Source organism: Molossus molossus, unplaced genomic scaffold, assembly GCF_014108415.1.
Source record: "Molossus molossus isolate mMolMol1 unplaced genomic scaffold, mMolMol1.p scaffold_m16_p_11, whole genome shotgun sequence".
NCBI classification, from domain to species: domain Eukaryota; kingdom Metazoa; phylum Chordata; class Mammalia; order Chiroptera; family Molossidae; genus Molossus; species Molossus molossus.
In genome coordinates, this window is record NW_023425346.1 from 18,115,422 (window position 1) to 18,138,486 (window position 23,065).

The following is a 23,065-nucleotide window of genomic DNA, read 5'->3' on the forward strand; positions in this document are numbered from 1 at the left end:
TGAACTACTGTTCAGCTTTTGCATCGTGAACAAAAATATTCTGATGGGAAAGTGTTTAAAATGTGAGAAGACATAGAAGCAGGCTATTCGAAAGCAAGTATAATATTTTGTGATATATATGTGTGTGTAATATGCCAAGAACTCACCAGTGAATATCTGCAGGTGGTGGGGTGATAAATTTCTTTGTGATTTTCTGGCTACTTGGCACTGAGTAAAATTTTGGCATCCAGCTAGTATTGTTTCTATTAGAGAAAAAGGCGGTAACTTCACTTGGAAAAAGAAGACTCTGGTTGGTAAGAAAGCAAGCCACAGAGGAAGAAGCCTGCAGAGTGGGCCTGTCTTATAGGGGTTCCCAGCACCCACCGACTGGCTGGCCTTGTGCCTAGGTTGTGGTGCACTTGCCAGACTCCAGGGTCCCCCACTCCCACCTCCCCAAGTCTTGTGGCATCAATGGATGCGGGGAAGTCCCTCCTCCCTTACGTGCTCAGAGTGCTGGTGGTTTCTTAAAGATTTTCTGGCTGAGACACCGGTGGTGGGGGTGGGGGGATTTACTGGGATTCCTGAAAGTGGAAAGGGGATTGTTAAAGCGATGAAAGCTGACTTCGGCTGGCGTGCCTAATGCAGACATTTGTGTCCTTGCAGTTTTGTGCACAGAATTTGAAAAGGGTAAAAATAAACTTGCTTGCTGTTCAGAATCGATCCTCAGCAATACATCCTCCCTTGGACGTGGGTGCCAGATGGCGTTGCACCTCCTCCTGCGTTAATGAGCAGGCGCTTGTTGAAAACCTTGAGCTGCTCTTGAACCATTCAGTTCACCGCAGACAGGGAACTCTGCCAGTGGCCATTGGCATTTGTTTCTTTTTCTCTCCCCCTTTTGAGTCTAGGAAGAAGAAAGAGGTGACACCATCTCTCAGGGATCATTTCCTGTGGGTTGAATTAATTCTATTGCTAGTGTCGTATAGATACATCTTCCTAAATCAACACACATTGTGCCGACTTCTGGGAAAAGTACGTTTCTTCTCGGAGCTGTCTCTGATGGTCGCTTTAAAATAAAGTTCTACTTCTGCCTGAGGAAGGACCGGATGTGTGCAGGTGGTAGTGCGAAAGGCCAGAAGTGGTGCTGGTCGTGAAGAACATGACCGGTTCTGCCATGATGCTCCCTCGGGTTCCAGGCCACTGGTTCCTGCTACAACCTGAACAGTAACAAGCAGGCAGAGTAGAATGTCAAGTCCTTCCACCTGGTAGTCACTCAGCAGCTTGAAGATAAGGTGTCTGGGTTCCGTGCAGTGGAAATAAATGTTTGAATAAATGCTAATCAGTTTAATAGGGGGTTGGGGTTTAGACTCCAAGAGTGGGTCCTGCCAACATAAATTCTTTCTCTGCCGGGAGGGGTAGATCCCTCAGGCTGCTTGTGGACGTACTTTTTGCTCCAGTCGTTTAAGCGGGTTCTGACACCCTGCCTCCTTCACCAGGGCCTTTCTAGAAGAAGAGTTTCCCGTACTTCTGCCCTCGCTTTCTGTACTGGTTAAAGCCCCGGTGGAGTAGCTTCTGTGAGCATTTATTCCCCTCCGAGATACTGGTATTTTGTAGTTCAGATGGTTCATGTCACCACAAGAACCTCACTCAGCTCAGGGAGCCCATGCAGTGTTGGAGCTGGGAGCTGTTTTACCAGAATCCAGATCTTTCTCCGTTATCCGAAGGGTTGCTCAGGCCCCTAAGGTCCAGCCCTGTTTGGTTAGTGGCTGTGAAGGTCACGTATCTTCTGTATTCACTGTCTCTGATCTCAGATGTCCCCAGAACATGGTTGGCCTTGGTGTTGTCCATAGTGGAGGTTGTTAGCCTCTGGAACTGAAGCACCCTTTGGAATATCACTGTCAACAGTTTGGATTCCGTCAGGTTCCCAAGCCAGTGTGGTTCATTTCTCACCCATTCCAAAGGGTGACTTGAATCTGAATTAGCAGATATTGCACTAGAATTGAGTCATTTTTCGTTTTCAACACATATAACACCTTCATCATTTTTAAACTTAGAAAAAAGTTTTAACATGAATTTCCTGTTTGGGAGAAGGATTTATCTTTTCAGAGTTTCTAAAATAGTATTTTGATTTTAGTTTGGGCATTGTGTGTAACAATTCTTACTTTATTATCCACTTACGTTAGATTATAATTTTCTAGAATTTACCCTAGAAATTAGAGGGAAGAAAGATCCAAACATTTTAATCACAGAGTTGGAAATGGCCCATAATACCCTGTTCTTATCTCCAATATGGGTTGTAGCATGTTTTATAATTTAAATATGTAATCTCTGTTCCCTTCACTCACAATGAGCTCCTTGTGAAACGGATTTATTTTCACCTCATTCATTTTTTGAATTCCTAGTGCCTGCTGTATTAAGTGAATCCCATTGTAAAGTTCATCTAGAGCCTTTTTTTTTTTTAAATCCTCACCTGAGGACATTTTTCCAATTTTTTGTTCAGATAGAGTGGGAGGGAGAGAAAGGGAGGGAGGGATGAAGGAAGGAAAAGAGAGAGAGAGAGAGGGAGAGAAACATCGACGTGAAAGGGACACATCGAGTGGCTGCCACCTGCACAGCCCAACCAGGGCCGGGGACAAACTGCAACCGATGTACATGCCCTTAGCGGGAACCGAACCCGGGTCTCTCCGGACCGCAGGCCGACGCTCTAACCGCTGAGCCAAACCGGTCAGGGCTAGAGCCTTTTTAATGTCTGTAATCTTTGCTGTGTTTGCTACCTGAGGGGTTGTGTGTGCGTTTGGGGGAGAACTGGCCTGGGCGATCCCCTTTCCCAGACCATATTGTATTTGTGTACCTTGTGTTGAGGAGTCATTCTCTGTGCAGGCGAGGACCCTGGGTTAGTCCTCTGGGGACTGGGGAGTGCGGGCTTCACGGGGCCGGTATGTAACTGGTTTAAGTTCCCCAGCAAGTCACCCCCTCTAGCTGGGCGTCCAGATGGCCTTACTCCACTTCTGAAATGCTGTGATTTTTAAGAATAAGAATGATATGCTTGGTTTTGGGGGAATTCCAGGGTAAACAGTTAAGATGATTCTCATGGAATTAAAAATAACTTTTTCTCAGTTTATCACTTAAGATATCACCCTTTGGCTTCTATTTAGTACTCTGGATATGGTCTTCGTTGATAGTTGAATTTTCTCACTGCTCTGTATTGTTCTTTAACCGTTCGTTAGACATTTGTTCAGTCCCTGTGCCCAGCTATATGCAGTTAGCTGAAATGGAAATTTTCTCTGAGCATAGAATTTGTCTTGATTGGCTTTGTGCTTGGGAATTATGACCCATGACCTAGCTTTAGTATTTCAAAGAATATGTTTTTTTTTTTTTACCTTTCTTTTCCCCCTTATCTTTGTAAAGAGAAGATTTTAGGCTGTTGCTTTTGGTGCTTAGGTAGCATGGGGTATGTGTGCATAATTTTATTTTCTTCTTCAGCTCTTAAGGTTTAAAAAAATCTGCATAGTATCTAAGGGAGCTTCTTAAAACATTCAGTGTAGGATATGTTTTCAAAGCAAAAGGATCATTTCAAAAATATGACAGCTCAGACTTCATAGTATACTAGCTAATTGTTCTATCAGGTGCAAAATTGTTTTCCTATTAAGTACAACTCCTAATGAATGGTAGTTGATGCTTGTCAGTGTCAAGGATCTTTAGCTCCTGTGAAGGCAGTGGTGTCTCCCGTCTGGACAGACCAAGGCGGAAGAATTTAAGGAGAATATTTGTGTTTATTGGATTTACAAGGAGATTGTCTTGTAAATAGGCTCTGCCTTTGAATTGTAAACTCTTTACTCACAACATAGCACAGTCAATTCAAAACCCATTCATTAGTTCACCGATCGCCCATTGCTTCCTTACTGTGCAGGTCCTGAGACGCGAGAGTGGAGGGCAGTGGGGGTGGTCACGGCTGTGAAGACGGCTGAGCAGTTCTTGCCGACAAGAACCCAGCAGTCTTGAGGGTTAACAGGCATCTGTCACAATATACTTCAAACTAATTTTAATACCCTTCCAAGGCCTTAGGACTTGGGACATTTTTACATTTGAACTTGGCTATGATGTGGAGGAATTTTTTAGGTCAGGAAGGGCCTTGCAGGCAGAGGGGGCAGTCATAGTGTTGTGAAGAAATGCTAGACTTGTTCCGGCAGTTGTGAATAATCTACATGGTGATCATTGGTAGAAAATTCACTTCAGAAGGTAGATCAGGACACTGACGGCCCAGAGAGGAAAGAAAGCCCGTGTTTCCAGGTGGGTCTGGCACTTACAGTACGAGGTTTGGGGTTTAGGCTGGCCTTGCTGAGCCTCCTGATAAAACTTGCTGTGCTTTGGAGTCGAAGATGATGATGTCTGCCGTGTTGATGGACGGGGAGGGTCAAGGGATTGCTTCTTGACCAGTGCATCTTAGTCCACAGAAAAGAGATCCCTGTATTAAGATTCAAATGCAATTGCTCTAACAGAAACGCGAACAATAGTGACTTAAACAAGAGTTTATTTCCTGTGAGGTTAAAATCGGCCGGAATGGCATTTCTGCTGAAGTCCCGGGGACCCAGGCTCCTTCCATCGGGTCACTCTGCCATCCAGTGTTGGTCTCCCTGTATGGCCCAGGTACAGGAGGAAGGGCATGGGGGATGATGACCCCCAAGTGGCACATGGACAGAGTTCGGCCACACTGCCGCCCGCTGCGCGGATGCTGGCTCTGCCCGTTCTGACTGGGAGAAGGGAGAGCGGCTTTGGGGGCAGGCGCCGTCTGACACAGCCCCACTCGGACCTTGTCATCTGTAGCTGAAGCCTTGGTAACTGGAAATGAAAGGTTCTTGAAACCCTGACTAACCAAAAGGATGGCCACGGCCTCCTTTCTCCAAGTTCTTTTCGCTGAAGAATAAAACGTGTTATTATCTCCGTCTGCCTCTTCAGACTCCGAGCCCGTTCGCCGGCCTCACGTTCTGAGCTTCCCCACTGGGGGCAGCACAGACGCACCCTTCCTGCCCTCAGCGTCTGCCCAGCTCTGAGCATCTCCACATTCTGACCCCTCGTTCCTCAGCACTGCCAGGCAAGTGGCAGGGATGCCCAGGAAGTTTGCTGGAGGACGCCTTTAGCTCTGGAGTCCAGCTGGATGCGAGGCCTGGCTTTCTTGGGCCATCTGGCCTCCCTCCAAGGTGGCTGAGTTAGTCATCCCTCTTGGGTATTTCAGTACAAAGCATCCTGTGCACCTGTGTTCTGCTGGTACAGGTGAGCAGTCAACCCACCCTTGCTGTACGTCTTGTAGCAGCTGCCTTGAGATCCACCTCCCCTGGAGGAGGCTGCCAGAGCAGACCGGCTGAAGCAGGTTCTCGGGGTGGTGCCCAGGAGCGGGCATTAACAGGACACCTCCACGCGCCAGCTTCGGGAACCACTGCTGTGACCATCCTCGTACTACTTACAGCTCACTCTGGGTAACTACCACATTTCTCCTTGTGCTGGGGGGGTTTCTATTACAGCTTAACTTGTGAATGCTAGGCACCGGGCTGTTTCTGACTCAGGAAGTATGAAAGAGACTAAAGTTTATTTTCAGATGAATGGTATTTGTGTGAAGCTCCCTGATTCCCTTAAAATGTATTCTCACGGCATATTAAGTTGTCTTAAAACATTTTGCTTAACAGAAGGTAAAAATTAGCACACCAGGAAATGTTGTGTGTGTATCATTTCAGGGAAATTAAATACTTTCATATCTTCCAAAACCGATGATGGATTTTTTCAAGTAAACATTCAACTTCATTCTGGAGTTTTTATGCTGAGCCATTGTTTCTTAGGGAAATCTTTTGCGCATAATTTGATTACATTTTAAGAGGACTGAATTCCCGTCCTTTCGTAACTGCAGGTCCTTGCGTGCCATCCTCCAGTTCCCATGGCAGGGTGGTACGTTTTCCTGTCTCCTGAGAGGACTCACGCTTGTGTGCCCCACCGCACAGTCTCGCAGAATGAGGCTGGAGACTTGGAGGGAGTCAGGGCAAAGTGGGATGAGCTTTGGGACCAGCTTTTGACTGAAAGCCCCCCTTTCTTTCCTGCCACCTGTGGACTGTCCGGCCGCTCTCTGACCGAAGCTGGTGACTCAGGGCTGGCTGCCGGCTGCAGCTGGGTTTTGTTGGCTTGCTCTGTTTTCTTTTTCTAAAAACAGTAGCCCGTACTTTGTTCTTCCGTTCACAATGTGGGGATGAAGCATTACATTTCTGATGGAAGAACCTAATGAGTTTTATACCCTGTTCCACATGCTGTTCCAGCCACTCTTTGATGTTAGCGTTCCGTGATTCCCCCACCTGTCCGACTGCTCAAACACCCCTCCTCTGGCTTCGTTCCTCTAGTCCCCTGGGATTTCTTCTTAGGGTTGACCTGGAACCCTTGGCCTTCTCCTCTCGTCCCTTGTTATTTGAACCTTTACCGTTGGAAAGGATTCCCAGAATCCTTTGCTGGGAGATGCCTCTGCCTGCTGGCGCATCTCCATGGTTACTCATCGGGCCTGCTGGTGTTGGAGGGAAGCAGGTACTGACTGGGTGCCGACTGGGTGCTCTGTGTGGAAGTGGAGCAGGTGACAGGACTGACCGTGGTCCTGCCCGCAAGGAGCTTCCGTGGTCTGACCAAAAAAACCAAACCAAACCCTCAAGCACAGCTAGAGCCTGGAAGCCATTGGCCGGAAGTATGTTTCCAGAATACCTAAGGACTTATTTTCCTTTCTTTGCTTTGATACAAAGGGCGGCTTCTTTGGAGTTAGGAATCGGTCACACATTCCTTCGCAGTGTCTTTTGGATAGCGATGACTGTTTTAGCTCAGTCTCCCACCCCCGTAAGGGCTGAGAAAGTCCTAACTGTGGGGAAGTGTTCCCGAAGTACGAGGAGGGCCGACCTTGGTAAGGCTCCTCCGAACAGTCATGCTTGAAGGGTTTGGCAGATTTTCTGTCCAGGGAATATGGCCTTCAGCCTGAATGCTTCAGATAGAGCTGTTCGGACGTCCCCTGACGTCTCTCTGGCGTTCTGGAAATTTCCCTGGTCTCTGCAGCGATGCTGGCTCTGCAGGGACATAGCCCTTCGTCATGGACCGTGACAGTTGTTCTGGTGAGTGGTGCCACTGGGGTCTGTCTTCTGTTCTCTGTTTAGCTACTCTGTCTTTCATCCCCAAAGGTAATGAGTTTGGCGTAGGTCCCATGTCTCTGTGTCACCTCTTAGCCAGTAGCCTTTCTTGTCTCTTCACCCCTCAGGGAGCACGCTGGGCACTTCCTGTGCGCGAGGTGCTGTCCGCATCTCCCAGGACGCAGTGCTGAGCAGGGCAGGTGCGTGCAGTGCTCACATGACGGGAAATGAAGTGAACAGGGTAACTGCAGGTAGTGACGTGCCTGTGAAGGGAAGAGAAAGTTAAAGGGGAGCATGCATTTCATAAAATGCTCACAGACAACCTGATTCCCTACCCTGGAATGATGAGGTGAATGAGGAGTCGGTCATGGGTCATTCCCTGGCAGGGGAGAAGGCAGGCTCAAAGACCCGGTGGGGTGAGGGTGAAACTGGCATTTTGGGGGCATGACAGGGAAGAATGGGATGAAATGAGGCTGGTGAGGTAGCAGAAGGCAGATCGTGATGGTCTGCATGTAACCAGACGAGCAGTTTCGAGTTCCCCTTCAGCGCAGCGGGAAGTCATTGGCATAAGGACAGTGTTGGAAAGGCTGTGTAGAGAGCCTCACGTTTCCCTCAGTGTTACCTGATGGGTTACCTGCTCGAATGTGGACGCTGGGGATGCAAGGGCCAGGTTATAAATTTTATTTCTTTCCTAGAAAGGACACGCCATGCCGTCCTCACGGCCTTAATGCATTCATCCCCCACCATCGAGGTCTTGATCTGCCACAGCAGAAGCTGTGGTTTGTGATGGTCTTGCCTCGGGCAGGTGTTGTGGAAGCGGAGTCCAGACCCCTCCGCCTGCCCGTCTGTTCTCCGTGTTACCAGTGACAAACGCTCCTGGACTCTTCGTGTGGGGAGGGGGAAGGGAGACTGAGTGAAACATCGTTGTTACCCATGGCCCCTGTGCTGGGCTCTCCTGCCCCCGTCCCTTTTCCTTTCCCGTCGGGCACTGTGCCTTGCGAGTTCTGTCTCCTTTACTGTTCCTGTAAATTATGACCGGGGCTCAGAGACTTAAAGGTCGTGTATGATACAGCATAATAAAATGCACATCCATGCTCTCTGAGTTACGACGGTGCCTGGACTTAATATGAGTTACTTTGGATTTCAAACACAAATGAAGAAAGTGAATTTACACTTCAGTTTAGGGCAGCTTATCTGTTGTGTTTATTAGTCAACCGCCTTTACTGAAGACCTGCCTTGTGTCTGGTCTCACCCCTGGCGCTGTTCCTGCCCGGAGAGGCCGCCGCGGTCCCCGCAGGGGCTGTTGGATCTAGCTGAGGCAGGTGGGCTGGGAGGCAGTAGGTGCAGCACGGTGTTAGGTAATAATGAAAGGTGGGTCCAAGGGCCAGTGGAAGCACAAAGGTGTTTCTTTGGGGAGTGCCAAAGGGGGGTTTGTCTGCTCTCCGAGATGGTAGAGTGGGGGTCGGGTACTGTAATCCTGTCTTATGCTTTGGCCATAATACGCAAATTATTTTCCTCTGTCTCTTCTATTTGAAAAGCCTCTTCCTTTTCATGTTCTTTTGTGTTAGAGAACCAGTAAATAGGAGAAAAGATGGGGTGATGGGAGGGAGAGGGGAAGAGTAGACAGTCAAATGCCCCTCGAAGCCTTGGAAGGACCCTCAGAAAAGAAGTCAACCTGTGACAACTCCGGTCGGGGTGAAACAGTTCTTATGATTTGTCTTTGGATCTTTTTCTTCTTCCATCTTCAGGGTGACCTGAGCTTGTCAGATCCCCCCAGGGCAGGGGGTTGCTATTGTCAAATGAAGTAACTGCTGCACAGTGCTAATGAGAAAACAATGGTTTTCTAAGGTGGCCTTGGTGGCCGCCAGGCGCCAGCCTCTTTATCTGCCTGGCACACTGTTCAGGAGGCATGATCCTCATAACAAGTGCCTATTTCTTCTTCTTCTTCTTTTTTTATTAATATGAGAACAACGACTATCCATCCTTCCAGAAGCAACGAATTATGATTCAGGCTTAAACTCTTCCTTGCTAATATAGCCGCCTGGGTCTGGTATGGTTGCTAAGTTAATTATTTTCCTTTCTGTGATCATTAATATGATAATTGATTGATCCTAATGAATACATGCAACTAGTTTCATAACTATTGTTGTTGTTGTTGTTATCAAACACCTTTGAAACCTAACTCAGAGCTTGGAGGCATGTTCCTTTTCTCTGCCAGCCCCTGCCCCAGTAACAACTAGCCAGACTCGTATGTTAATCGTTCTCTTGTACAGCCTCTACCTTATGGCTGGCCCAGGGTATGTGGGTGAGTGGGTGGGTGGGAAAGGTCTTTAAGGGCCTCCCCTACTTGTGAGATTAGCAAAATTTCAGAGTCATTTTGTCCGGGACCTTTTGCAGTCAAATGTTATCCTGTGAGGTGCCCTTCTTCTTTTGTAGCAGTTACTGCGCAGTGCTCTCTGCATCCTGAATGCAGTTACAGGTGATCTAACTGACCAGAGCACGCGACTTCAAAAACAAGGACAAAAAGTAATGCGGTTTCCCAATTAATGTAAAGGATCAGATAGCTATTTCATTACCTAAATGCTTGGGCCCAACCATACTAAGAAACAGAATGAAGTAGTCACATAGATCCCTGTCTGTTGGTAAAATCACCTCTGCGTGTCACAACTCCAAACGCAGGCTTGATTTGGAGACTCATCGTCCAGAAGTGACTTTGTCATCAGTGATATGGTTTAAAAAAAAAATGAATGCCTTGGAGTAAAAGTTCAGAACAAAACAGTATATTCTTGGTTCATTGTGCATAATAGGTACATTCTGGGAAAATTCAGAATATATTAAAGTTATTCGAAAAGTAGCTTGTCCCCGTATGTGGGTCTTAATCATACCGCAGGTCAAACTCCTCTGGGAGGCTGTTTGGAAGGCTGGCTTCCTATTGTTAGGAGGGTTTCTTTATCTCAGCACTAGAAATTCTCATTGCTGCCTGAGTGCCCCTGTTTTTACTGCCCCCCTTCTTTCCTGGCCAGTGAGGCACTTTAAAGAAAACTTGCTCATTAACAAGCAGTGTGATGCCCTGGGGGTAAGTGAGAGCCTGCGGCCAGCCAGAGCTCTGTGACAGAGCAGAAACCCATTGATGGTTGATGAGAGGTTAGGGAGCCAGCTAGTTAGTAGAGCTGGGGAGAGGGAGACCTCAGTGCCAAGAAGCCAGGGGAGGAAGGGAGAGTGAAGTGCAGGGCCCGAGGGAGATCTTGATGTCTTTTTGTCAACTAAAGAACACCAGCCTAGAGCAAAGTTTTTTAAGAGTTTATTTGAGCCAAAATGTTGGAGATATGATTGGAAGCAAAATCTCCATGGACTGAAAAGATGCTCCAGAGAAGGGCCATTTCGCAGCCTGTTTGACACCGTCCAGTGTGAGGAGACGTGAGGAGGCTCCTATGAAACCCGCTGGTGGTAGATAAAGGAGGCGGCATAAGCGGAGCTGGGAAACCTCTAGGGTTGGATAGAAAGCGAAACGGACAAACACGTGCTGGGGGGATACAGGGTGGTGACTATTTGCCGTTCACAGCGCACAGCGATAGCACGCGGGCAAGCAGGTAACAGTGGGGCTCTGTGGTCCAGTGCTACTCCTGGTCCCGTCTCAGGCTGTTGGAAACTGGGTTCCAGGAACTCCTGCTTAAGGGCCCATTCGGATGGCAGGGGCGGGTGCCCGAGGCCTGGTGGCTCACGCCGCGGCTTTTCCCGGATGTGCAGAGTATGTGAGGGGCCTCTGTGCTGGACTCCGGTTATGGATTTGAGCCCAGTTAACCGCAAGGAGTCCTTAGCGCCAGGTGCATTCCTTCTCGGGCTTCACACTAGGAAATCAGGAGGAGAAAGGACAGGGGTTGAGGGCCAGGCAGTGGCCAGACCAAGCAGCTCTTGGTCAAGGGTGGGGTTTGCCTGGAGCTGGAAGCCCCCGCGTGGTTAATCCCTGGGAGTGACATCTGACTCACCGTAGGAAGGCGGCCAGCTGGGCTGTGCCGGCGAAGGCTGGTTGGAGGGCTGAGCACAGCAGCACCGCCTGGGAACTGACAGCGTCATCCGGGTGGGAAGTGGGGGACTTTGGATTGTGGTTGAGATCGTGGAGATGGTAAGAAGGTCAGGTTTGAGGTAAGCATTGGAGGCAGAGCTTAGAGGAGTGCAGCTGCGTGGAACGTGGCAGGCGGGAGGGCGCGAAGGGGCGCGCACGTGAGGGGGAGGGTTGGTCTGGGCCGCGCTGGACGGCGCTGCCGGTGCCGAGCTGACCGTGCTCTGCGTGGGCTGCCCATTTGGGGGGACTTGTCAACAGTCCAGGGGCGGCTGCGTCGGCACTGTGCTATGCGGATCTGGTGCTGGCTCAGGTGAGGGGTCCAGGCTGGAGGTCCGATTCTGAGATCATGGGCCAGGGTGCACTCGCTGCGACAGGGAATACAGGGAGAGAAGAGGGCCAAGGCCAGAGTTTGGGGTGTCCCAGCCCGAGGAGTTCTGGCGGAGCAGTCTTCCGGGGGGTTGCTGCAGTGTCCTGAAGGCAGGTCAGTGAAAAGAAGTTCTATAAATAGAAATCCCTGCGGAGATGACAGAAAGCCAGCTGTATGGCCCTAAGAAAGGACAGCAATTAGAGGCGCGTAGAAGCGTGGTGTTCTGCCCCTGGGAGCCCAGGAGAGCACCTGAAGAGGCTGTTCCTAATTGAGCAGCAAGGCCCGTTCAGAGCTCACACTGTCTTATGTTTGTGTTAGGGATTATTGGCTTTGCGAGCGAAGCCCTTTGACATTTGTGGATGGAGTGTACTCGTCATTATTAAGTGGAACTGCCTGAGATGAATGTCAGTTCTCCCCTGGCCCAGCCTTTGCTTTACGAATGGCCACAAAGTTTATTTGAGGAGTTTCTGATAGGGGAGAGGGAAGAGGGAAGGGTGAGTTCTGAAACTTCCAGTGGCCCCTCGCTGCCCACTCTGGGCATTCTCTCTCGTCTCATGGTGTGGGGGGACATCACACGGAGCACCCCTGGGCCAGCTCCTCCCTCTCACCCTGGCCTTCTCTGATCCCTAGCACACATTTGGGACCCAGGGGCTGTATTAGTGTCCTATTGCCAGTTAACATATTACCAGACTCTGTGTCCTTAAAACAAGACAAAGTCATTACCTTACGGTTCTGGAGGTCGGAGTCTGCAGCGGGTCCACAGCAGGCTGAAGAAGACGCCCGCCGAAGGTTTCGGGCTCTAACTCCTAAACCCTGTGAATACGACCTTGATGGTGCTGCTTGGCAGGCGTGCGCAAATGAAGCATTTTGAGGTCGAGAGGCTATCCTGGATGATCAAGATGGACCCTAACTGCCATCACAAAAGTCCTTATAACAGAGAGGCAGAGGGGGATGACAGAGACAGGGAGGAGGAGACAGTGTGACCACGGAGGTGGAGATTGGCGTGACGGAGCCACCACCCAAGCGATGGTGGCCACCACTGGAGCTGGAAGAGCAAGGAAAGGGTTGTCCCCTTGGTCTCCTGGTGGCAGCACAGCCCTGCTGAACTAGAGGCTACGAAAGAATACTTTTCTATTGTTTCAGCCGCTAATTTTGTGGTGATTTGTTACAGCAGCAATAAGGAACTAATACAGAGCCCCACTGAGCTCTGCATTTTTAGTATCCCCCTCTGGAGGCTGTGAAGGAGAATGTTAATTTGCCTTTGCCAGCTTCTAGGAGCTGCCCACATTCTTTACCCCACGCCCTCTTCCGTCTTCAGTCAGTCTTTCTTGACACTCTTTAGACATTGACCCTTGTGCCTCCATTGTCCGCATGTAAGGACCCTGTAATTATATTGGAGCCACGCGGATAATCTGGTATAATCTTAAAGCCATCTGATTAGCTACTTAATTCCATGGGCAACTTGAATTCTCCTTTGCCATGTAAGACAACATATTCACAGGTTCTGGGGGTTGAGACGGGGGCATTTTTGGAGGCTACTATTCTGCCCACCGCAAGGGGTCATTTTTAAAGAATAGAATATAAGGTGAAGAAATAGGTCTTGCTGGGACATCCAACCTGCCTGTCTGAGGTTACCACGGCATGGCTGCCCTCTTCCCACTGCATGAGCCAGCCAGACTTCATGTTTTAGCCTCCAGACCAAGCTTACTTTCTCAAGGCACATGGCAAACTCCGTGATGTTTCTAATAGGTTAAAAAAAGACGGTTGCGTATCAGATACTGAGCATTTGTGTCTGTGGGCTCCATTGTGATTTTAAGAGCCTAGCAGTGAATCATGACCTTGGAAAGCCCTGTCTTCCTGGCAACTTTGTGCACAGTTGTCATTGAGATCAGACACCGGGCTGCATGATATATATTGTTGGCGCTCTGTCATCTCCTGTCTCTTGCCTGCCCCCAAGAACAACATCTCAGGAGGTTGGTGCCTGTAGGCTTAGAAAATGACTTTCCATAGCGCAGGAAGGCTTTACGTGGAGGGATTTGCTTTTACTATATTGCCTTGCTGGTTTTTTGTGTCAAAACTCAATAAAGGTTCATTGGTCTTAGCTGGACAGTGGCCACACCTTGACTGAACATGGAAAGACCTTGTATTCTGTTTCCAAAAGATTTTGTATTTTTCACACTGGCCTAACCCCATCAGCTTTGGCTGTCATTCCAGGAGGCCTGCCAGGGAAGATAGGTGGAGGGTCCTTAGGGACGCAGTAAGTCAGCCTTTGAAACCAGAGCTGAACGTTGTTCTTTTCTTTCTTTCTTTTTTTTTTTTTTTTACGTGGACTAGTATTTTTGAAACTGTAGGCATGGTTTTTACCTACCATATGCTTGTTGCCACCTGTACTGGTTACATAACATACTTGTCTTCCAATTTATTCTACGTCAACTCATGTATTTTTATTTGATCTTATCCTAATTCACAACATATCCAAATTTATGGGTTTGGTGTGCTTATGTATGTTAAACCTAACTATTAGAATAAAAAGAGTGTGTCTGTATGTTGTGCTCCATAGTGCCAATGTATCACACTCAGAACGAAATTACATATGACCGTGCTGACCTCCCCAGAGGCTCTGTGCCCAGGGGTGATCGTCTTTGATGATCAGGTCCTCCATCAGCCAGACTTCTGTTGGCTGAGAGGTGGCTGGCTAGCTATTTAGGAACATGTCAAGTAGACTGCCTGTCAGCCAGGAAGTGCACATGACCTTTACTCCTGCAAGCAAAGGGTATCTTTACTTACTCTAGTATTTACAATATAAACAACATAGGAATGTATATACATCAGAAACCTTCCTTTTTCTCTCATTTGTGGATAAAAGCTAAAGAAGAACTCACATCACTTTTATATGAAATGTCTACAGAAACAGGGCCTTCACCAGAGCCATGAAATTCAATATCCAAGGGAAGTGAGAATTTAATAAACATATTCTATCTATTTAGCCTTTCTTGGCTGGGCTTTTTTGTTTGTCTGTTTTGTAAATTATTTTTGTACCATATTCTTTCTTTTAATAAAACTGTCTTGCTCTCGGATTCTGGGGGAATAAAATAATTAAATAACAAAGAGACTCCATAGGGAAAAGCCCCGCTGCCCCCCCTGCCGTGCTGGTGCTGCCTCTTCAGAGTGTCCCGAGAGCAGGGTGGTCGCCTGGGTGCCCTCAGCAGGAAGAGGGCCGTAGCCTGGCCTGCTTCCCTGTGCTGCCAGCGGCCACTTGTTCTGTCTCTCAGCCGTGTCGAGGTCAGAGGAGTCGTGGATGGGATTGGCTTCTTTTTACAACATACAAACACCTTGAAGTGATTAACAAGTCCTGGGCCTCTCCTTGCCCGGCTTTGAGAGAGTGTCGAATCCTAGTTCTTTAGAAATTCAGGGCCCTCTGATTCCTCGAAAATCAAGGATCCGGCTTTACATGGAAAATTGTGGGAAGACTTGGTTTCCCCATTGCTTGCAGGCTCCACTGTCTTCTCTAGGAACACTGCTTTTATTAGTGGTATCAGACGGCTGTTTTCCAGGGACCTGGGAGATGTCAGTGAGACCTGAGACTTGCACGTCTGTTGAGTGATGGTGGCAAATGAACCAACTTGCATGCTGAGCTCCACTTGGCTTGAATGCTGATTTGCTGACATTGATGCACGTGCAAAGTGTTTGACTTATCTTCCCCTTAACACTGAGATACTATTTTGCTCTTTGTTTTTTTTAATCCTCACCTGAGGACATTTTAAAATTTTTGTTCAGATAGAGTGGGAGGGAGAGAGAGGGAGAGAGAGAGAGAGAGAGAAACATCGACATGAAAGGTACACATCGAGTGACTGTCACCCGCACGATCCAATTAGGGTCGGGGACAAACTGTGCCCTTAGCAGGAACCGAACCCGGGTCTCTCTGGACCGCAGGCCGATGCTCTAAACGCTGAGCCAAACCGGCCAGAGCCTATTTTGCTCTTTGGAAGATCCTATCTGGACAGGCCTTTCGACTATTTGCATTTTATTTCCAGAGGCTTTGCTGCTAATTTGGGTAAATGTATCCCTTTGCATACCTCCTCATTTTCCTAGAGGAAAGAAAGGCAGCCAAGTGACAGGGTGGCAGCAAATGAGAATGCTGTGCTGAAATTTCGTGTGAATAAATCGGTGGCCCAGGTTGTGAGGTGCCATTCAGCTGTTGGGCTGGCAACAGTACGTACATCCCGTTAGTGGCACTTGGACGTCTCTCCTTTGACATCCTGCGCTCTAAGATGAAGAGGGTCAGCGTCAGGCCTCACTCAGGTCCCAGCTGGGCCCTATACCAGTCCTGGCCAGCTTCTCGTGCGATTCTGATCCACTCCATGCAGGCCAAGAATGGGGGAAGGAATGAGGAGGAGGATCTTAGTGTCTTTAAGAATTAGAGTTAAGGAAACCTGAGCCAACATTTTGTCTATTCTTTTCCAAAAAATTAATTTACAATTAATTAATTACTTATTTTAATTTAATTTTTAAATTTATGTTAGAGGAAGGGAGAGGAAGAGGGAGATAGAAACACCAGTCGGCTGCCTCCAGTACCCCTCCTGCTGGGGATTAAGCCCACAACCTGGGCATGTGCCCTGACTGGGAATCAGCCAGTGACCAGTGCGCAGGATGACACTCAGTCCACATAGCCACACTGGCCGGGCTTGTCCAGTTTTTTCAGTGAGGCTAGGTAGGCACGTGGGTGAAAGAATGTGCCCCAGGCATCCATCAGCTAGTGCCTATGCTAACTGGTCACCTTTTCAAGAGTAGTCATCGTCAGGAACCTTACATCCACCGGACAGCCAACCAGCATTTCGATAGTCACTGAGGCAAGCAGTGACTTAACAAGGAAACCCATACCCTTGATTTTATTTTTAACTTTTTATTGACCTATAATATACATGCAGAAAAGTATACGTGACAAATGTTCAGCTTGATGAATTTTTACAAAGTGCACACACTCCCCTGTCCACCCAGAAAACAGACAGAATGTTGCCAGCACTTTGGGACTCCCCCCCACCCCCATGCTCTCTTCTGCTCACTGTCCATACCACCCCCATCACCGTCCTAACCTGTAACAGCACTCATTACTGTGGCCTGTTTCTGTGTGCTCTTGGGAAATGAATTCATGCAGTGTGTGTTCTACTTTGTGTTTTGCTTCTTTTGGCCAATGTGATGCTTGCGAAATTCATTTGTGTGTGTGTGTGTAGTTGTAAATAAGCGATTATTAGCCTTTTTTGTCTCATGGCACATAAACTAATTACTAAAATTCTACAGCACGTCAACAAATATTATATTGTTTGCCTATCTGACAAAAAAAAATAGGTATCATTTTGATTCGTTCACACTGAACGGCTATTATTGTGTTGGCTGTTGTCATTTTTTTATTTTATTTTTTATTTGACAGTCTAAGGGAAAGGAGGTCAGTGGCCCTGGCGAAATAGTCAGGTATTGTGTGTTTTCAAAATTCTTCCAGCACCCCAGCTGAAATTTGCTGCTCTAGAGCATTCATTCGCATTGCTTAGAGTACCCCACCGTGTGAGCATGCCACGGTTGATTGGTCCATTCTACCACAGATGGGCATTTGGGGTTTCATTTTGGGGCTAGTATGAATGGTGCTTTGGAAAGCATTCTAGTATGTGGCTCTTGGTGAACATGGGTCCACATTACAGCTGAGTATCTACTTGGGAGTCAAGTTTCTTGGTCATAGTGTTACCAGAACGGGGACCTGGCCCCGAGTGGGTCTGCCTCAGGCCGGTGGCTGGTAGTGTGTGGATTCTTGATTTCAGGTAGGAAAGATGTCACAGTACGGGTCAAGGTGATATTTGAGAGCGTGTTTATTAAAGCTGGGCAGTGCGATAAAGAAGGGCTTGGGCTGGAAGAAGAGCCTTGGCGGGGCTTTGGTTCTCTGGAAATGCTGCAGGAAGGAGGCGAACCAGAGTCGGGCTGCCGTCAGCTCACTCGGAAGTCAGAGAAAAGGGGGCTTGGAAGCAGACAGATTCAGGGGATTAGCCCAGGACGAGCTGCCGCTGCCCATTGCTCCCTGGTTGCAAATCTTGTGGGGTCTCTTAGATTTAGGAGATGCGCACCTGTGGGGGAAGAAAGGGGAGAAGGGAAAGGCACAAGGTGCTCCCTGGGGGAGAGAGCTTGCTGGGACCTTTGTTTTGAGGGATTTTAAAGGCTGGGAGTTTAGGGGAGGTCTTGGGGAAGATCTCAATAGAATATTCATCAGCTTATTCTGATACACCAAAATAAAATTTATTCTCTTAACTTCACTGGTCCTTGGGTGTGATTGGCAGTTGGCACTAACTGGATTTCTGCTGTCTGTCTCTTTGATAGGGTGGTTTAAGCTATTTACCTTCTGCTTGGGTAGAGTGTAAACCATTTACTCTTAGGTGTCTTTGGTTTAGGAAAGTATTAGGTGGCTGTAAACTACTTGGCAATTAACTAACCGTCTCAGTTTCCCTATTCCGCTTGTCCTGGCTTAGTAGCCTGTCTCAGGAGGGCTACGTGTGTTCAGCTTTATGAGATAACTGCCAGTTTTCCTAGGCGGTCGTATCAACGTACTTTTACCAGCAGCGTATCGAGGGCCTCCCCCTCACATCCTCAGCATGCTAGTTTCCCCGTCTTTTTCACCTTGGCCATCCGGGTGGTGTGTAAAGGCATCATGTGTGGTTCTAATCTCACCCTTTACATTTGATTCTGAAGGACTTGGTTATATGCTTTTGCTGTGCTTATCATGGACTTTATCATCTTCACTACTTTTAGATGGTAACCTTAGAAAGGCATTATTATTTTAAGTTTTCAACGAGGCTGGTGTGTTCGAACAGACTCCATCGTCCTTCAGCTGTTCTGCAATAGAGAAGCGTGTGGAGTTGGTGTCTTACACCAAATAACATTCTGCTCTCACCATATGTTGGGTTTGTTGCAGGGAGATTGGCAGAGAAAAGGAACAGGGTCCAATGAAGCCAGCTTAATTTGGGCTAGCTGAATTTATTAGCAGCAAACCTGGACATTTACAGTTCGAGGCAGGGAGTCGGCGGGTGGAAGATGGATACGTCAGAAGCTTGTTTACGTCGAGGTCCTGCGAGGCCATTCTCGATGTTCAGGTTTTGAGTGGGACAGTTCTCTGTGGCAGCTGGGTACACTGCCAGGATAGAGGGATTGGGAAGAAGAAAAGAAGTAGTAGCTCAAAAGCACTTGGCAACCGAAATTGCGACCGTAGTGTTACTTCTTAGCACCAAGTCGGGTTTTTCTCTTGGTCGAGGCAGTGTCACGATGCAAGAATTTACCCTGAAGATCCTGAAGGAAAATGAAAGCTTGACTAGGAAATAGTGCTGGTGCGCGAAGCCTGCTGGAGAGACCCAGTTCTTATATAAGCAGCTGTGATTCATTCTGCGGCTATTTCCCTGAGAGTTCACACGGAGCACAGGAAGGTGATTAAGAAGACAGATTCGGCATTGCTGGTTTTGCTGCTACTTTTGCCATGTCTGGGGCCCATCTCAGGTGCTCAGTGGAGAAGGGAGGTGGGCGTGGGGGAGCGAGGGCTAGAGCTGCGATTCCTGGGCTCAGATGCCTGTGTCCAGGTGGGGGCCAGCTGAATAGATTGGAGCCCCGGTCTGGGCATGACAGGAGTCTTGCGTAGCATAGGGATGCTTTGGCCAGAAAATGAAGTCATTAGGGGCTTGGCAAAGGACCAGCTTCAGTATGATGTGGGATGCTGTTTTTCAGGATACAAAGGGCTTGTTTTCTCATTAGTTACCCTGTGGATTGTGTACAGAGGTTGTTGGTATATCCCTTCTAGCCAGAGAAAGTCCCCACAGGTTGGTAGGGTTCCTTGTTGGTGATACCCAGCATGGTGGGTAAGGTTGCACGCATGTCTCTTGTTTTAGGATGTGACTTTCAGGACTTGATGCTCTTAGTGTTGTTATTACACATGTGACATAATGTTAGGCAGGGGTGGATGAGTGTGTGTGTGCATGTGTGCGCGCATGCACGCGTACATGATGTGTGGTGAAGCAAGTGTGTTTTTGTCGCTGAAAGGAAGGAAAAAAGTCTTTTTTGAGCACAGATAAGTGCCTGGGTCTGTGCCCAGTTTTCGGACTTGCGTGTTATATGGGCTCATTCAGTCTCATTTGATTCCTCGTGTTGTGTATGTGAAACTGAGTCTTGCAGGGCTTGATAATTGGCTAGACTAGTGACCTGGGAGATTGTGGGGGAAAGGAGGTGTGTGCAGCCGAAAACATGGAGGGACTGCATCGGCCACCAAGGCAGCTGTGACCCTCAGCAAGACTTCGGAAATATGGTTGCGATTAGGTGGCTCATGTCTAGCGTCTTGCTGAGAAGAGGACCTTTTAGCTCTGCCAGACTGAGTTCCCTAAGGGCACCAGCCATGTCTTTTGTACCCTCAGTGCTGAGCACAAAACTAGGTATTTTGTTGACTGAAGGGGAAAAACATGAAGAGTTGAAGGAGAAAAATATGGATTAGTCCAGCCCGTGCGGCTCACTGGTTGAGCGTCGACCCATGCACCAAGAGGTCCCCGGTTCGATTCCTGGTCAGGGCACATGCCCAGGTTGTGGGCCTGATCCCCAGTGGGGGGCGTGCAGGAGGCGGTCAGTTGATGTTCTCTCTCATCGATGTTTCTATCTCTCTCTCCCCTTCTCACTTCTCCTCTCTCTAAAAAATCAATAAAGGAGAAAAAATATGGATTGTAACTTTGGGAAAATGATTTTATGTCTTGCCCTTTCCCAGAAATTGCCCTTTGGAGTCACTGGGAGCTGGTTCACAGGCTGAGAAGATAGGCATCAATAAACGTTTTTGTTACTGTTACTACTGGTGCCCAGAAGTGTAGGGGAAATAGGTTCTTGGTCCTACTCTTCCACTTTCTTTCCTCCTCAAGAAACTTATTAAAATGCATAGCAGTAGTGTTATAGATGCAGGTGAATCCGCACCAACTGCAAGTAAATCCCTTATAAAATTCAGAAATACTTTGTTCAAATCCCCTACAACAGATCACGGCATACCTCCTATAGCCAAACTATGCTGAAGGTCTGTGGTTCTCAATGTGGTGTGGAACCAAACTCACAGCTCCTGCCTTCCAGGGACCTGACGGCCGTCAGTCCATTCATCGTCAGTTAGCTGATGCCACACGACAAGCATCCCCAACACTTAGTGGCATGAAACAGCTCGCTTTTATTAGTGTTCACAGGACTGCAGGTCAGTTGGGTGGTTCTTCGGGTCTCAAATGGTTTTGCTTTTGAGACCTGGGAGTCAGTCTGCTGGTCATAGTTGGGCTTTCTGACATATTTGGGGCGTTGGCTGGCTGAGTCTGGTCTCAGATGGTGACAGCTAGGCTCCCTTCCACATGGTCTTCCCTCTGCAGCAGGCTAGTCCAGCCTGTTTATGTGGTTCTAAGAGGGTAAGCAGAAGCATATAATGAATGCCTTTTGAGGCCCGGGTTCAGAACTGGCATACTGTGACTTCTGCATTTTGTCAGCCAAAGCAAGGGGAGTGACCAGGCTGCATTTAGAGGGTAAGGATGGAGACTCTTCTTCATGGGAGTTGCTGCAGTCTCATTGCAAGGGCCATGGACACAGGGAGACCATTAATTGGGGCCATAGATGTAGTCAGTCTACCACATCCATTATTTTATTCATTCGTCTCATAATCTTTCGTGTGATCCCTTAAGCAATCTTTTTTTTTTTTTTTTTTTTTATCCTCACCTGAGGACATTTTTCCATTTTTTGTTCAGGTAGAGTAGGAGGGGGAGAGAGGAACAGAGAGAGAGAGAAACATCGACGTGAAGGGACACATCGAGTGGCTGCCACCCTCACGACTGACCGGAGCCGGGGACAAACTGCAACCGAGGTACATGCCCTTAGCGGGAACCGAACCCGGGTCTCTCCGGACCGCAGGCCGACACTCTAACCGCTGAGCCAAACCGGCCAGGGCCCTTAAGCAATCTTTTATCCTCTTGTTCCATTCTGTATCAATTAGCACTTAGAAAAGACCGAACCATTCACTGTGCATAGTCTGAGGAAGTCACCAAGATAAGATACTAGGCTCTCCCTGAAGAAGTTCATAGCTGAAGCGGGGTGGGCGAGATGGCAGCCATGAACGAGAGAATCGGAGTGAGCACAAAGAAGTGTGTGCAGAACGGGCTGTGGACCCAGAGGAAGGTGTGAACCAAGTCGGTGGGTTGGGTCAGAACTGGAAGAGGAACCAAGTCAGCTCGATGTGGGAGCAGGAAATGCTGGAGAAAAGGGAAACCAGAGACATGTGCATGGAAGCTGCGGGCGTGCCGAGGAGGCAGAAGGACCCCAGAGTGTGCTCTGGATTGCTTGGTTAAGGTAGGGGTGGGAATGGCAGGTGGCAAGGTGGGGAAAAGTGTGCTGGGGCTGGGTGGGGAGGCCTGCGTGAGGGGCAGGGTCTTAGACATTATTAATGGTCCCAAAGCCGTTGTTGGCAGATTTTTCCCCTTCCCATGCCAGTGACTCATGCACGTTAAGGAACAGGCAGTGTGATCATTGCACCCTGAGGCCTCTTCCTCGGCAAAAGGAGGAAGACAGGAAACTGTAGGTGTGTGGATTTCACACTGTGCGTTGAGGCACCTGGGATGCCACGGGAAAGTCATGTGAGGGCGCCTTGGATATTATAAAATTTTGTACGAAACACAGCTCTCTCTATCTGCCAGACACCACTTAGCTACTACTTTTAAGTTGTTCAGACCTAACTACAGTTGACCCTTGAACAACACGGGGGTAGAAAGGCATCGATCCCCTTGCACAGTAAAAAATTTGTGTATAACTTTTGACTCCCCCAAAACTTACCTGCTAATAGCTACTGTTGACCAGAAGTCTTACTGACAACATAAGCAGTTGATTAACACATGCTTTGTATATTATATGTATTACATACTGTATTCTTACAATGAAGTCAGCTGAAGAAAAAATGTTATTAAGATACTAAGGAAAATGCATTTACACTATTTATTGAAAGAAATTTGTACATAAGTGGACCCACACAGTTCAAACCCATGTTGTTCAAGGGTCACTTGTGTTTAGTAAGTGGACCTTGCGTTCGCTGTTTCTCTTGGCCTACGGATACCATGAAAAATTCACCGAATGACCAACAGCAGCGCGGTCAAGTGGGGAAGTTTGAGTTTGGGAACCTCGGTCAAGTTGTTAAGAGTACTCCTGACCCTTGACCCTGCCTATTATTAGAGGTGTGACCCTGGGCAAGTGAGTTACGTTCTCCGACCTCATCTGTAAAGTGGAGGTGCCGCCCTCCCCGGGGTTATGGAGAGGGATAAGTGCGTTTGTAGAAGGAAGGCCTTTAAACGGAGCCTGGCACAGCGCAGGCAGTGATGCTGGCAGCTTCTTTCTTACCACGGTTACTGTAGTGAAGCCACCTCCGCGGGCTGCCGCCAGGTCCGCTGTCGTTCTGTGGCGGGACCGGCGCAGCGGGAAGGTGGCCTGCAGGGGAGTGACGGGCGG

At 48.3% G+C, this 23,065-nt stretch overlaps 1 protein-coding gene across 3 annotated transcripts in view; it reads left to right on the forward strand.

The window, feature by feature from the left end:
- MGAT5 (alpha-1,6-mannosylglycoprotein 6-beta-N-acetylglucosaminyltransferase) overlaps nt 1-23,065 on the forward strand; it is a 295,024-nt gene that overhangs the window by 35,739 nt on the left and 236,220 nt on the right. The window contains exon 1 of one of the 3 annotated variants that reach the window (XM_036254998.1): nt 5,259-5,450. The exons of the other annotated variants lie outside the window; for them this stretch is intronic. The gene's annotated coding sequence lies outside the window, so the exon portion shown is untranslated. Of the gene's footprint in view, nt 1-5,258; nt 5,451-23,065 lie in introns of those variants that run through there. 3 annotated transcript variants of the gene reach the window in all.